We start from the raw sequence: 10,082 nt of genomic DNA, 5'->3' as shown, positions 1-10,082 counted from the left end.
ACTCATACTTATTATTCTGTAAGAATAACACTTTATTAAAAATGTCTATATTCATTCTCTTGTGCATAACCATAAGTGCCACAGTTGGCTTCTGTCATACCTGATAGCTCAAAGGTCATACCGTTTTCATGTACATCAGTGGGTTTCAACTCTGGGCATACCTTAGAACCATCTGGGAGTTTCTAAAGATACAGGTACTGAGGACTGGTACATTTGAATCAATAATCTAGGCAATATCATTTTTGTCTAAAATCATTAGATGAAATTTTTATGTGGCAGTATTTTTAACAAAGAGGTCAGATTGGATTTTTGTGAATTAACTGATTAATCTTAATAGAACTAGTAGAAGATTGTCTAGACATGCAGTCCCATCCTGTTATAAGAAGAAAGTAATTCCATCCATGTAAAAATGCATGCCTGAAAACTTGTATCCAAATCTAATTCAGATTCTAGTGCTTTATAAAAAAATTTTGAATATATTGAGAAGAGAGGAAAATATTAAGGGACATCAAAGAAAATAGCCAAGCATGCCAGAATATATTTCACAATACATGGACACAGGGATACATGTTTTAGTTTGTATAGAGCAAGGTAGCATGGTGGCAGAAGTGAGGTGATGAAAAGAAGAGATAATTACATAGTAAAGAACAGTGGGTTGGGGGTTGAAGAAATAGTACAGTAGCTGAGGTGCTAACCTTGCACGTGGCTGACCAGAGTTCCATCCCTGGCATCTCATACAGCCCCTCAAGCCCTGCCAGGAGTGAATTCCTGAATGCAGAACCAGGAATAACTCCTGAGCATCACCAGGTCTGGTACTGTCCCCACCCCTGGACCCACAATAGAATTTTGTAATGTTAGAACATGTAAGCCTTGTTTGGGGTTTTAATCTCATAAAATAGCCTTGGAGACTGGCACTGCTCCCTGCCCAGATGAAACCTGAAGTGGCCACCGTTGAACAGCTCCACTGCTTCTGATTGGCCATGATTCCAGAGGCACACAAACCAATTTTGGAACGCAGCAGCTTCTGGCAGAGATGCTTCTAGACTGTGAGCTAAGCTATGGCCTGTGCCGCCCAAGGGGAAATGGTGTTGTCCCTTCTGCCTCCTCCCCTCAGTGGCAGTACGGTGACCACCATATTTCAGAGCCTATTGGACAGAGGTATGAGTTTGCAGAGACAGGGGCGTGGAGAATCTGGGAATGCAGAGATGGAACAGGCGCTGCTCCCTGCCCAGACGAGACCCTGAGCGGCTGCCTACCAACCCCTCCTCCGCTCCTGAACGGCCATAATCCCAGTGGCACACAAACCAATCTCAGGATGCAGTGGCTTCTGGCAGAAAGCCCTCTGGACATAATTACTAAAATATCAGGAATCCAAAACCATGCAGTTAGTTGCTCTTCATTATCAGCAATAGAAAACAAATTATCAAATGATGCCTTTTGACAGGTCTGAGTGTTGGAAGTAAATTCCAAATAATAATAATGGGTTTTCTGACGAAACATTGAATGTAATCAAAGTAAAGAGAGAGTCAAGTGAAAATCATCTGCCACACAGACAGGTTGGGGGGTGGGTTGGATGGTATACTGGGGTTCTTGGTGGTGGAACATGTGCATTGGTGAAGGGATGGGTGTTTGTTCATTGTATGACTGAGATTTAAACCTGAAAGCTTTGTAAACGTTCTCATGGTGATTCAATAAAAAAAAAATAGCTTTGAAACAATTGGGAAGATGTTAGATATAAAGTTGTTATTCCATCATATTAGTAAGCTTGTACTAGTTTTGTTAAATTTTAAAAATTTTCTTGAGATTGGCTGTTATATTTTGAAAATTATAACTAAATGTGAAAATATTTATTAAGCAGATGTATAAGTGCTAGAACTTTAACGTATTCCAGAAAAATAAAATAATCAGAAACAATGGGTGTTGATGAAATAAGATTGTCAAATATGATAATTTTTGAAGCCGCATATAAGGTCATGTTCAATATATATTAAAAAATCCAAAATGAAATATAATAAAAATAATGAACCACTGACCAATAATAATTTTCAGGTTTTAGTTTTTTTGTGTTTTATTTCAAGTCTCAGGGTAGGTACCACCCTGAAAGCAGGCAGGAATATCGTGAAGGCATACCATAATGTCTGGACCCCTTGACTCTAGTTGGAAGCCATGCCAGATCTAAAAAAATGCCGTTGAACCTGGAGACCCAATGAAGTGAATGAACCCTTACCCAAACTGTACAGGTAGACTGCATGAGGCCTCCACCCACCCCAGCCCCCAGGAGGCTGTCAGATACAAACACAATTCCACCTGGAGATGCTGGTGGCCAGTACATTGCCCTACCTTGCTTGCAGGTATGTAGATTGTACAGGGCCTGCTCTCCAGCCCATTGAGACTTGGGAGTAAGCCTTGACAGATCCATAGATGCCCCTGGACACAGACATGCTAGCACATTGCTTGCCATTCTTCTGGATTCTAATCTGTAGCTCTCACAGGGCACCAGGAACAGTGAAGAAATTAAGAAATTCAGCCACAGCAGTGGATGGTGACAGAAGTTCAAGAAGGTCCTCAGCAAGCAAAACTGCCCAAAGAAGACATTAGAAAAAAGAGTCTCTTGGTGTTAAATGATCTGAAAGAATTGCTTGAACAGAATCAATAAGCTTGAAGAGTTGATGGAAAAATGAAAGAACTCATTCAAGTAGAAATTAAGGAGCTAAACGTATACAGAAACAAGCTTCAGCAGATGAATGTTGAAGCTGAAAATCAAATCAGTGAACTTGAAGACAAGTTGCATAATTCTACCAATAAATAAGAGGTAATAGGGATGAATTGAGGAAAAAGTGAAGAGACACTAAGATATATCACTGGTGGGATAACCTCAGAATCATAGAAATTCCAGGAAAGGAAGGAGGAGTGAATTGAAAAGAAAGAACAGCTGGATGGAGAAACAGCTCAGAACTTCCTCAAACTGAAAAGAAAAAACACTACACTGATATAGGAGACACAAAGAATGCCAACGTAAACCTAAATTGTAAACCAAAATACATCGTCATCAAAACAGCAATAACAAAAGACAGAGATAAACAATTTTACTTGGCAAGAGAGACTCAAGGTTCACATACCAGAAAAAAATTACATCCACATCAGATTTATCAAATGAACGTCTATGAGCAAAAGAGAATGGAATGGTATATCAAAGTACTGGATGGAAAGAATCTCCCAAACTGAGCTATGATAGTACGGGGCTGAGCAGTTTCTTGGCTGAGCCTTTTTCAATCCCCAGCCCCACACATATGGTTTCCCAACACCAGCAGGAGTGATCCTGAGTACAGAGCCTGGAATAAGCCCTGAGCGTAGCCAGTTATGGTCCAGCACCCTGGTTCCTAAAATGAAAGGAGAGAAACTCAACTAGGAATCTTCTATTATGTGAAGGCATTTGCAGATTTGGGGGAGTGATAAAATCAATCTTTCATAAATGAGTAGAGGGCATTAGTGACATCTGAACTAATTCTGCTGGGGTTACTAGGTGGCCCTATAAAACCCAAAGGTCAAATGGCAAATGTAATCAAAATATCCACAGAGAAATGGTAATAACTTCACAGCAATTGTTTCTCTAAATGTCAGCGGACTGGGCTCTCCCATTAAAAGGCACAGAGAGGCTGGATGGACAAAGGCAATAAATCCAACCTTCTAATGCTTCCAGGAGACACACTGAACTTTCACAATAAACACAAGCTAGGAGTGAAATGTTGGAAAACTATCTTAGGACTACGTCTTAGAGGTGTAGACTGGGAAAGTCAGGATTGGCCATACTTGTATCAAATAGTTTTCCAGTTAAAGAAAGTAATGAGAGAGAATTGGTCATTCCATACTTGTTAAGGAATAATAAATCAAGAGGACTTAATTCTTATCAAAGTATATGCACCAAATGAAGAGGTAGCAAAAGTATAAAAAACAACTGCTAATGGATTGGAGGGTAACTATATAAATGGCAGCACAGTATTAGTGGGAGACCTTAACACCCCACTTTCATCATGGACAGACCAACTGTCTAGTAGACAGAACATCAGTGAAGAAATAAGAGCCTTATATGAGGATGTAGAAGAGCTTGGATTAATGGTTTTGCTCAGGAGGGTTCTCCATCCTCCCCAAAGCTAAAAACACATTATTTCCCAGTAGATCTAGAACATTCTCCAGGATATACAACATGTTGTGGCAAAATTCAAGTATCCATAAAGTCATTAAAAATAGAAATCAGACTAAGTATCTTTTCAAACCACAATACCATTCTTGTATAAATTAACTATAAAGAGAAAGCGAAAAAAATCTAAAATTTGGGAACTGAACATGTATTGTAAAGAACTAGAATCAAGGAACCAGATAAAGGAAGAAATAAAAGACATAAAAATGTTCCCTGAAATGTATTAAAATGAAGATACAAGTTAATGGAATCTATGGGATACAGAAAACACAATAGGAAGTACATAGGGATCCATACAGGCTTACATCACAAAAGAGGAAGTAGCTCCAGTCACTATCCTAGTCTCCAGCTTGAGAAACTAAAAAAAAGAACAACAAATGCACATCGTAGTAGATTTTTTTTTCAAATTTATTTTTTAAATTTTTTTAAATTTGTTTATTTTAAATTAGTGAGTCACAGTGAGGGTATAATTACAGATTCGCACATTTTTGTGCTTGTTTTTCCCTCATGCAATGTTTAAGAGCCCATCCCTCCACCAGTGTCCATTTTCCATCACCCATGAACCCAATATCCCTCCCACTCCCCAGTCCCATCCCTTCACCCCACCCCGCCTCTGGAGCTAGGCATTCCAATTTGATATCTATCTTTTCTTTTGGGTGTTGTGATTCCAAATAAGGGTATTGAGTGGCCATCCTGTTCAGTCTCAAGTCTAAAAGATATGGAACGCTTCACGAATTTGCGTGTCATCCTTGCACAGGGGCCATGCTAATCTTCTCTGTATCGTTCCAATTTTAGTATTTGTGCTGCCGAAGCGAGCACCATCGTAGTAGATTTAATGAAGGAAAAATAAAAAGTGAAGCAGAAATCAATGACACAGATATCAAGAAAATTATACAAATGATCAATAAAATCAGCATATTTTAAACTATAAAAACCACGATTGGCAAATCCTTAGCTAAACTCATGAGGAAAAAAGGAGAAGAGGAAAACCCTAATAGATAAAAATCATCTAAAAGGAGACAAGTTACAATAGGTACCACAGAAATACAAAATCCTGAGAAACTTTATGCCAGAAAGCTAGAGAATCAAGAAAAAGTTAGGTGCATTTTTAGAATCATGCTGTCTCCAATTAGAAGGGAATAGAAAACCTAAACTAACTAACCATGAAATGTTAAATTGGACCAGTACTTTAAAATATCCCAAGAAACAGAATTCTAGGTCCAGATGGGTCTATCAGTGAATTTTGCCAAAATGTCAGAGGCTTATTCCCATATTCCTCTAGCTCTTTGAAAATATTAGAGAAATGGAAATCTTCCAACTTTGTAACTTTCCATATGGTGATTCAATAAAATAAATTAAGAAAATAAAATAAAATTGCTGCTGTAAGACAAAGAAAAACCCTAACAAGAACAACAAACCCTACAGAAAGATGGCACATAATCCCATGACAATAATCTCTCTCAATGTCAGTGGGCTAAATACACCAATCAAGAGACACTGTAGCAAAATGGATTCAGAAACTAAACCCGACTTTCTGCTGCCTACAAGAAACACACCTGAACAGTAAGAGCAAACACAGGCTCAAAATCAAAGGATGGAAAACAATCCTACAAGCAAACAACTCCCCCCAAAAAGCTGGGGTGGCCGTACTAGTATCTAACAACATAGATTTCAGGCTGAAAAAGATCAGAAGGGACAGGGACGTTCATTTTCTATTCATCAAGGGATATGTACAACAGGAAGAAACCACACTCTTAAATGTATACGCACTTAATGAGCGACCAGCTAAATATTTAAAGCAACTCCTAAAAAACTTTAAGGAGGACATCACTAGCACCACAGTAGTAGTCGGGGACTTCAACACTGCCTTATCACCTATGGATAGATCAACAAGAACAAAACTCAGCAAGGAAACAATGGCCATGAAGGAAGAAATAGAAGAAAAAGGGCTTATAGACCAATACAGGGCTTTACACCCCCAAAAGAGGGAATATACATTTTTCTCCAGTGCACACGGAACATTCTCCAAAATAGACCACGTGCTGGATCACAAAACATAACAGAATCAGCAAGATAGAAATTGTATCAACCATCTTCTTGGACCATGATGCACTGAAAATAGAAGCTAAGCACACACAGACATGAAGCACCAAATCGAACACCTGGAAATTAAACAACTCCCTGTTGAACAACGAGTGGATCAAAAAGGAAATCAAGAAAGAGATCAAAAGATACCTTGAAACAAATGAAAATGAAGACACAAGCTACCAGAACTTATGGGACGTGGCTAAAGCTGTGCTAAGGGTAAAAATTATAGCCCTGCAAGCGTTCCTCAGGAGGGAGGAAAGGGCCTACATAGAGAGCTTGACTTCACAGCTCAAGATCTTAGAAAAGGACCAGCAAAAGGAACCCAAGCCAGACCGAAGAAAAGAAATAATAAAACTTAGAGCAGAAATTAACGTTAGGGAAACCCAAAAGACAATCAGAAAGATCAATAAAACAAAGAGCTTGTTCTTTGAGATAATAAACAAGATCGATAAACCGCTAGCAAGACTCACAAAGAAAGAAAGAGAGAGAACCCTAATAAACCGAATCAGAAATGAAAAGGGCGATATCACAACAGAAAACAATGAAATTCAAAAGATCATCAGAGACTACTTTGAAAATCTCTATGCCATGAAACAAGAGAACCTAAAAGAAATGGACAAATTCCTTGATTCCTACAATCTCCCAAAACGGAATCAAGATGACTTGAAATACATGAATAGACCCATTAATATCAAAGAAATTGAAACTATTATCAAATGTCTTCCCAAAAACAAAAGCGCGGGCCTGGAGGGATTCACTAGTGAATTCTTCCAAATGTTTAAAGAGGACCTGTTGCCAGTTCTCTTCAAGTTATTCAAGGAAATTGAAGAAACAGGGACTCTACCAAACAGTTTCTATGATGCTCATATATCCCTAATACCAAAAGCAGACAAAGATACCACTAACAAAGAAAATTACAGGCCAATATCCCTGATGAACACCGATGTGAAGATTTTCAACAAAATACTAGCAAATAGAATCCAGCAACTCATAAAAAAATATCATACATCACAATCAAGTAGGATTTATCCCGGGGATGCAAGGATGGTTTAACATTCGGAAATCAATCAACATATTCCATCATATCAACAAAAGTAAAAATGAAAACCATAGGATCATTTCAGTAGATGCAGAGAAAGCATTTGACAAGATCCAACACCCATTTATGATGAAAACTCTCACCAAAATAGGCTTAGAAGGAACTTTCTTCAAGATAGTCAAAGCCATCTACCACAGACCCATGGCAAGCATTATCCTCAATGGAGAAACACTACGGGTCTTCCCTCTAAGATCAGGGACAAGACAAGGATGCCCACTCTCACCACTTCTGTTCAACATAGTACTGGAAGTACTTGCAATAGCATTTAGGCAAGAAAAAGACATTAAGGGTATACAGATAGGAAAGGAAGAAATCAAGCTCTCTCTATTTGCATATGACATGATTCTATACCTAGAGAATCCTAAAACCTCCACTAAGAAACTCTTATCAACAGTAGACTTGTACAGCAAAGTTACAGGCTAAAAAATCAATACCCAAAAATCCATGACCTTCCTATATGCAAATAGTAAGTCAGAGGAACGTGACATTAAAAAAAAATCCAATTCACAATTGTGCCCCAGAAGATCAAGTACCTAGGAATTAGCCTAACTAAGGAAGTAAAGGATCTCTACAAGGAAAATTACAAAACTCTACTCAGTGAAATAAAAGAGGACACGAGGAAATGGAAACATATTCCCTGCTCATGGATAGGAAGACTGAACATTGTCAAAATGGCAATACTCCCCAAAGCACTATACAGATTCGATGCGATCCCTATAAGGATACCCATGAAATTCTTCAAAGAAATTGATCAAACACTCCTGAAATTTATATGGAACAATAAATGCCCACGAATAGCTAAAGCAATTCTTTGGAAAAAGACGATGGGAAGCATCACCCTTCCCAATTTCAAACTTTACTACAAAGCAGTAACAAAACAGCATGGTATTGGAACAAAGGCAGAGCCGCTGATCAATGGAACAGGGTGGAATATCCACACATGCAACTGCAAATATATGATCATCTGATCCTTGATAAGGGGGAAAAAATGTGAAGTGGAACAAGGAAAGCCTCTTCAACAAATGGTGCTAGCATAACTGGACAGCCACATGCAAAAAAAATGGGCTTAGACATCGACCTAACACCATGCACAAAAGTCAGATCAAAATGGATTAAAGACCTCAACATCAGACCACAAACCATAAGGTACATTGAAGACAAGGTCGGCGAAACCCTCCACAATATTGAAGATAAAGATATCTTCAAAGATGACATGCCACTGACCAACCAAGTGGAAACAGAGATAAACAAATGGGACTATATTAAACTAAGAAGCTTCTGCACTGCAAAAGATACAGTGACCAGAATACAAAGGCAATCCATGTATTTATGAGTTGAATGAGAAAGTATATTCACCCAATACCCATCCGATAAGGGATTGATATCAAGGGCATACAAGACACTGGTTGACTCTACAAAAAGAAAACATCCAACCCTATCAAAAAATGGGGCAAAGAAATGAACAGAAACTTTCTCACGGAAGAAATATGAATGGCTAAAAGGCACATGAAAAAATGCTCTTCATCACTAATCATCAGGGAGATGCAGATCAAAACAACCATGAGATACCACCTCACACCAGAGAGACTGGCACACATCCAAAAGAACAAAAACAATCGCTGTTGGCGTGGATGTGGGGAGAAAGGAACCCTCCTACACTGCTGGTGGGAATGTTCACTGGTTCAGCCCTTTTGGAAAACAATATGATTGATTCTCAAAAAATTAGAAATTGAGCTTCCATTTGACCTAGCAATACCACTTCTGGCAATATACCCTGGAGAAGCAAAAAAGTATAGTCAAAATTACAGCTGTACCTGTATGTTCATCGCAGCACTGTTTACAATAGCCAGAATCTGGAAAAAAAAACGAATGCCCGAGAACAGATGACTGGCTAAAAAAACTTGGTACATCTACACAATGGAATACTATGCAGCTGTTAGAAAGCATGAAGTCGTGAAATTTGCATATAAGTGGATCAACATGGAAAGTATCATGTTGAGTGAAATGAGTCAGAAACAAAGTGTCAGACATTGAAAGATTGCACTCATGTGTGGAATAGAAAGTAGCAGAGAGGTAAGAGCTAGCAATGATGCAACCTCTGGCAGAAAGCCCTCCGGATTTAATCACTAAAATACTAAAATACAAAAATCTAGAACCTCACGGCAGCTACTGTGGCCACACTACCTCATATATCTTCATTCTCAGCAATGGAAAACAAATTGTCAAATGCTTCCTTTCCAGCTGGTCCGACTCTGGGGGCGGGGGGGGTGGCGGGCGGGGGAAACTCCAAACAATAATAGTGAGTTTTTTTGTTTGTATGTAATCAAAGTAAAGAGAAAGTAAAGTGAAATTTATCAGCTTCACAGGCTGATGGGGGGTTGGGGTGAGGGGGGAGGTTCACAGTCGTTCTTGGTGGTGGAATATGTGCACTGGTGAAGGGATGGGTGTTCGAGCATTATGTAACTGAAACTTAAGCCTGAAAGCTTTGTAACTTTCCACATGGTGATTCAATAAAAAATAAATTAAGAAAAAAAATCCTCTTCCAAATTGTAGAGAACTGAAGCACATAATAATTCAAAAGGGTTACACACAATGATCAAGTTAGATTTATCCCAGGGATATAAGGATGATTCAAAATATTCAAATCAGTGTAATACCTCAACAGAGGAAATGATAAAAATTATATGGTTGTATCAC

General features: G+C 38.7%; 1 non-coding gene across 1 annotated transcript; it reads right to left on the bottom strand.

Annotated features, from left to right (window-relative positions):
* Positions 1-4,910: 4,910 nt before the first annotated feature.
* On the bottom strand, positions 4,911-5,017 carry LOC129401266 (U6 spliceosomal RNA). The gene has a single exon (XR_008628197.1). It is a non-coding gene; the product is annotated as a U6 spliceosomal RNA (small nuclear RNA).
* Positions 5,018-10,082: the final 5,065 nt, after the last annotated feature.

The sequence above is a fragment of the Sorex araneus genome, chromosome 1, assembly GCF_027595985.1.
Source record: "Sorex araneus isolate mSorAra2 chromosome 1, mSorAra2.pri, whole genome shotgun sequence".
NCBI lineage: Eukaryota > Metazoa > Chordata > Mammalia > Eulipotyphla > Soricidae > Sorex > Sorex araneus.
The sequence above is the reverse complement of the archived record's forward strand: the minus strand, read 5'-3'. Positions and strand labels throughout refer to the sequence as shown.